We start from the raw sequence: 7,391 nt of genomic DNA on the forward strand, positions 1-7,391 counted from the left end.
CAATCACTCATGTTAACAGTAATTGATAACTCGTGTTATTATAAAATATTCATTCACTATCTTTATCGATGCATTTATATATGGATATATTATTGTATATATAATATTTATGCCTTCCAACGAAATGAATTACATTACATGACTTACATTCACTAATGTGCTATCGCAAATACACGATAGTTCTATTTAGTATTCATATGCATTGATTATTATGTTCTCATTGATATATATCTTTCCCCATCCCACTACTTTCATTTGTCCCGTTAATTAAATTACTAATTAACACAGTTGTAAATCAGTGGTGATGTCAAGGGTATTAATTGAAATTCCTCACGACCCCACTATTCATAGGAATATTAACATGTTGCAACCTAGTCAAAGATTTGCTCCGATATTTTCACAGATCGGGGTACTGACTGAACCTGCATCCTGTGACTGCCCAAACAGAATGGCCAAACATGCATCAGGTCACCGACTAACCATCTAGAACTTGGCTACAAATGATACAGAGTGAAATCTGGCAAGAGGTCGGTTGAAACTACTGAACCAGAACGGCTCCTGTCCCATATAACGGAAAAACCGTAGCGCCGCCCAGACACCTCGAAAGTCAAGCCCACTCAGTAACAAAATGAATAGTTTGTGATACGGGATGAAGATTAAATACCCATAGTCTAAATTTAATTAATTAAACCAACACTATTATTCTTTGGCTAATTATATGTTGTTAACTTGTTATTGTATGAGGCAATTCAGTTGATTTATATCAAAATACTTTTTATTTCACGAGGATTAATACTTACCTTCTGAACCTACCTATCCCTATATAACGTGTCAGTAATCTGCCACTACTCTACTACCTATTAAAAAAAATCATTCTCTTACTATCAGTCAAGTGTCAGGAGCTTTACCCAACTCTAACAGGGAAAAATAAAAGTGGCACCAGACACTGGTCAATGTGGAAACTATCTGACTCATATATCTCTACTCCTACTCGCCACCCTCCTACCTGGACGTGACAAATATTCATCTATCTATCTATCTATCTATCTATCTATCTATCTATCTATCTATCTATCTATCTATCTATCTATCTATCTATCTATCCAATCCAATCCAATGCAACCAATCCAATAATTGCAGCTTCGTGTGATTAAGATTGACACAATATACAATATATTCGTTAAAAAACATTTAAAAAACGTAGATATCTTTTTGATAAATATTTGATCATTAGAAATAAAAAAAATGTTGTGACATAACTTTAATTTTTATAATTTATAGCCCCTTTTAAACAATCACAACTAATATTTCAACTTACACCACAACACGGTTTCCTCGAACACGGTTTTATCGAACACACGGTTTTCTCAAACACATAGTTTCCTCGAACACGGTTTCCTCGAACACACGGTTTCCTCGAACACACGGTTTCCTCCAAGTCATTCAAATGTCCACAATATTTTCCTTATTATTCTTTGCTATCATTCCATTCCTTCAATGATTACTTTTATACAAAGAAATGATAGGATGTTCCAATGTTACGATGGAATAACATATTTTATTAGACTTTTGATAAGCTCAGAAAATCTTTAGTTTTCATCATTTACATAAATCAGAAGATTTGGCATTAATTTATGTATTTCAATCCTCGATTGATATGAAGAATCAAGAAAGTCTTGTAAATTATTTGATAACCATTTTTTCCAATCGATTACCAGAAATATAATGTTATATAAATTCTACGGCGATTTTCCCCTTTCTAAAACTAAAGGAAATCAGATGATGTCGGGAATAAATAAGATGATGGACGTGGAAGACCTTTCATTGTGTAACTATACTACCAGATGATTTTCAACAATGTGATCCATCAAGCTCTGTAAAGAACATACAATGTTTGCGATGTCATCAGCCCGAGAAGTCTTTCTCAGGGGGATTTCCACGGACACTGTTTGTCTACTGAAGCGCAAACATGGCTTTACTTTGGTTTGTGTACAGAAGAGCTACTGAGAAGTCGAATCTTATTTTTACGTCGGCAAACTTTAGCATCCCAGTAGATGTCATCACTGGAGCGTGTTTAGAACTCGAGCTTGTCATTAATAATAATCAAATATTCGGTGTCCGATGCACAATATATTCCAGCGAAAACGGGCAAAACAAAACACATTTTTCTAAATTCTGGCCCATTGTATCAATCTGGTATTATGTCTAATTGTGAGTCATAATTGACAAACGTAGGGAATTGAAGTTGTTGTTTTTCACTATAAGAAACAAAACTCACTCTACTCAATAAAAAAAAAGTAAATGAGTTAACAAGCGTACTCGGGAGAGACACGTATTAAAAAAATTTGGTCATAAAACTCGTCTATACTACTACAACAACAACAACAACAACTACTACTACTACTACTACTACTACTACTACTACTACTACTACTACTACTACTACTACTATTACTACTACTACTACTACTACTACTACTACTACTACTACTACTACTACTACTACTACTACTACTACTCCTACTATTCTACTACTACTACTACTACTACTACTACTACTACTACTACTACTACTACTACTACTACTACTACTACTACTACTACTACTAACTAATACTACTACTACTACTACTTATACCACCACCACCACCACCACTACTACTACTACTACTACTACTACTACTACTACTACTACTACTACTACTACTACTACTACTACTACTACTACTACTGCTACTGCCACTACTACTACTATTACTACTAGTACTACTACTACTACTAATACTAATACTATAATAATAATAATAATGATGATGATAATAATAATAATAATAATAATAATAATAATAATAATAATAATAATAATAATAATAATAATAATCATAATAATAATAATCATAAAAATAATAATAACAATGATAATAATAATAATAATAATAATAATAATAATAATAATAATAATAATAATAATGATAATAATAATAATAATAATAATAATAATAATAATAATAATAATAATAATAATAATAATAATAATAATAATAATAATGATAATAATAATAAATATAATGATGATGACGATGATAACAATAATAATGGTAATAATAAAATATTATATTAATAATAACACTAATAATAATGATGATGATGATGATGATGATGATGATGATGATGATGGTGATGATGATGATGATGATGATGATGGTGATGATGATGACAATAACAGTAATAATGATGATGAAGATCATGGCAATAACAACAACTTCCAGCATTTTTCTTACATCAATAGATAGAATGCGCTTGGCCAAGGAGTTCACAACATTGCCATCCGGAAGTATAACGGACCAACACACAAACTCTGTGTAACCATGAACTTTTATAGTCTGGTTAATACAGTTTAGTGAGAACAACTCACAAACGCGGATGGCAAAAACAATAACAAAGGCCTGAGTGATGTCACCTGCATACTATCTATAGAAAAAGCCGAGCAGTGACGCCACTAAGGTCTGTGTTATTGCTTTTTGCCATCCGCGTTTATGAGTAATTCCCACTAAATTGTTTTATCCAGACTATACACGTTCATGGTTACACAAAGTTTCGTGTTTTGGTCCGTTATACTTCCGGATGGCAATGTTGTGAACTTCTTAGCCAAGTGCATACTATCAACAGGACACAAAAGTGTGATATCAAAAAGCTTGATCCATTCCCTTTGGAAGTGTAAAACCACTCTTCTGGAAAACTCAATGTAACCTTGTGTAATTGATCTTAATTGATGTAATTGATTAGCATCTGATGTTCTAGTCAAAATGATATATACTGGTCGTCAACAAAGATCATCCATCCTCGCTCATTTACGTCCTGTAATCCTAGGAATCTTCCTATACATCCTGCTATAATAATAATAATAATAATAATAATAATAATAATAATAATAATAATAATAATAATAATAATAATAATAATAATAATAATAATAATTATAATAATAATAAACTCTTATAGAGCGCACGGTATCCTTAACCATGAGGGTCTTGGCGCTTTACATCAACACAAAACAGTATTCTATCTCATCTCATGTAGTTCCATATCTGAAGCAGACGTCGGAGGTCATCTTCCGCCAAGCTGATCTATCTCTTGCCAATTCTATTAAAGCAGCGCCACCTTTCTCAGCTTCATCTGTCCAAGTTCTTATCCCTTTCAAATACGTTATTCTTTGTCTTCCTCTTATTCTTTTTCCATTCATCTTTCCAGTCAAGGCGAGTATTTCCAAACCAGGGTGGCGGATAATGTGTCCTAAAAATTCCATTTGGCGTTTGATGATTTTTGTTATCAGTGATCTTTTTCTGTTTGCCATTTCTAAAATTTCTTCATTTCTTTTCCTTTCCATCCATGACACCCTCATCATTCTTCTGTAAAACCACATTTCCACTGCCTCCAGTCTTTTAACCATGGTCTTGTTTATGGTCCAGCTCTCACAACCATATAGCAGCACAGACAGTACATAGCAATCCAGGACTTTGATTTTTGTTTTCATGCTAATATTCCTGTTTTTCATAATTGTATGCAGCTGGTTGAATGCATTCTTCGCCATACCTATTCTTTTCTTTATTTCACAATCTGATTTTCCATTGGATGTTACATTGAAGCCTAAATATTTGAAACATTCAACTTGTTGTATTGTTTGTCCTCTGCTTGTTATTACACAGGCTGGTGGGTTATTATTTTTAGATACCGTCATACATTCTGTTTTAGATATATTCAGTTCCAGTCCCATATTTTCACTACTCCTGACTACAACATCCAGTAATTCTTGTAGTTCATGTTCAGATTCTGCCAGTAGAACCGTATCATCTGCATACCTCAGATTTGTTACATTCTTTCCTCCAATACACACCCCCTTCTTATGTTCGATATCTCTTAATATCATTTCACTATAGAGGTTGAATAAATCTGGAGACAAAACACACCCCTGCCTAACTCCTCTTCTAATAGGTTAAAACTGCTTAGTTCATTGTCAACACGTATTGCTGCTTCTTGTTCCCAGTACAAATTCCGTAATATTCTTAAATCTTTACCATCAATGTCCAAGGATGATAGAATTTTGAATAGTTTTTCGTGTTGTACTTTATCAAAGGCTTTTGAATAGTCGATGAAACACATATACAGATCTTTATTTACTTCAATACATCTTTCCATCAGCATTGATAATGTGAATATTCCATTTCTGGTACCCTTGTCCTCAACAAAACCAAATTGCATCTCCCCAATTTCAGGTCGTATTTTATTTCTTATTCTTAGTAAAATTATCTTCAAAAGAATTTTTGTGAGGTGGCTCATTAGGCTAATAGTTCTGTGTTGTTCACAATCAACTGCCCCTGGCTTTTTTGGTAGTGCTATAAAAATGGATCGTTTCATATCAGTTGGCATTTTTCCTGTGTCATACACTTGATTTAGAAGGTTTGTGATGAATTCAATCCCCCATTCACCCAGGCCAGTCAAGGCTTCAATTGTTATGGCATCAGGTCCTGCAGCTTTTCCATTTTTCATGCTTTTCATGACGTTCCTAACTTCATCTTTCATTATAGAAGGCCCTTCCAGTTCTTTTATCATAGGCATTTCTCCTCGATTATCAAAAAAAAGTTCTTCAATATATTCTGACCATCTGTTTAGAATGCAGTCTTTGTCCATGATGGTGTTTCCACGCTTGTCTTTGATGCATCCACTTTTAGCACCTGATTTAGTTTTGTTTGTCACTTCTTTGATTTTCTGATGGAAGAATTTGCCATTTTTTTCTTTGCAGGACATTATATAGTGACATTGTTCATTTATCCAGTCTTCTTTAGCTTCGTTGCATTTTCTTTTTATCTGCCTGTTCAGAGTCTTGTATTTTTCTTCCTGATTTTTGGCCTTTCTTCTCTCATTCATTAATTCTAATATCTCTGGAGTAATCCATTTCTTCTTCTGCAACTTAAGTGTGGTTGGAACATTTTCTTCTAATGATGCAGCAACACTGTCTTTAAACTGCTCATATTTCTCTTCTATATCTGTTAGTTCTCCAAGCACTTCAAACTTGTTTCTTACTGATAGTTCAAATTTTTCTTGTATCTTCTGTTCCTCCCGGAGAATGTCTAGTTGGTATTTAGGTTTAGCCTTTGCTCTTTTGCAGATTTTCAATTTAACTCGTATGGGGCATAGCACAGGTATATGATCGCTGTTACAGTCAGCCCCCGGCATAGATTTGGCATACAAAACCGAGTTTCGGAAACGTTTGCTGATGAGTATGTAATCTATTTGGTTTCTCACTCCATCTCCAGGACTTTTCCATGTCCACTTCCTTCTATTGTGGTTTGTTGACCAAGTATTTGTGATTGTCAGATCATGTTGACGGCACCATTGAATAAGACGATCACCTCTGTCATTTTTGTCTCCCAGACCATGTGGGCCCACAATATCTTCTATTCTTTCTCGGCCCACCTTGGCATTAAAATCGCCCATGATGAGTTTTATGTCTGAAGACTTAAACTGATGCATTGCTTTATCTATTTGTTGATAGAAATTTTCCACTTCTTCATCATCGTGACTGGTGGTTGGGGCGTATATTTGTAAAATATCAAAATCAAAAGGTTTTGCTTGTAGTTTGATTGCCATTACTCTGTCTGATATGGGCCAGAATCCTTTGACTGCTCGCGCCGTTTTATTATCTAGTATAATTCCAACTCCCCTTTGGTGTTCTCCTCCTCCTGAGTATATAATTTTACAGTCATCATAATTAAGTTCTCCTGCTCCTTTCCATCTAACTTCTGATAATCCTAAAACATTGATATTCAATCTCTTCATTTCCATAACTACATTTGCTAATTTTCCTTTCTGGTACAGACTTCTTACATTCCATGTTGCTGTTCGTAATGTTTGGTGGTGCACAGTAGCTGGATGACGGTCGAGAGTCACCTGTTCACCTGCATGACTATCTCTACCGGACGAGGCTGTAATCGAGTTGCTCGAAAAACATCCATTGACGTCGTTGACTAGATTCGCTTGGACGGACATCATGACGATCTTGGGATGATACGTCAGTGGTTTCCCGTTGCCTTCTGACGGATTTTTATCTGGTTTACTCCATAGCCTTTTGACCTCCCGGTCATAACCCACAAGGCAGTGGGAGCATTTGGCAGGTTTTAAGGCGCCTCCCATTCACCTTGATAGTCCCTTCATAGAGTATATGAGGCATTTTGTATGTGTAGCTGTGCTGCCAGACTACCCAACCTCACTCTCCACGACTATCGCCAGTTGGTCCGCGGCTTTACAGCTAACCTATAGATCAGGATCTGTAGGCCGTTCCACGATCCGCCACCTGTGGACGCGCTGGGTTGGGGATGGTCGCCCCAGCTGTA

Source organism: Berghia stephanieae, chromosome 2, assembly GCF_034508935.2.
Source record: "Berghia stephanieae isolate SIO BIC M18660-M18661 chromosome 2, UCSD_Bste_1.3, whole genome shotgun sequence".
NCBI lineage: Eukaryota > Metazoa > Mollusca > Gastropoda > Nudibranchia > Aeolidiidae > Berghia > Berghia stephanieae.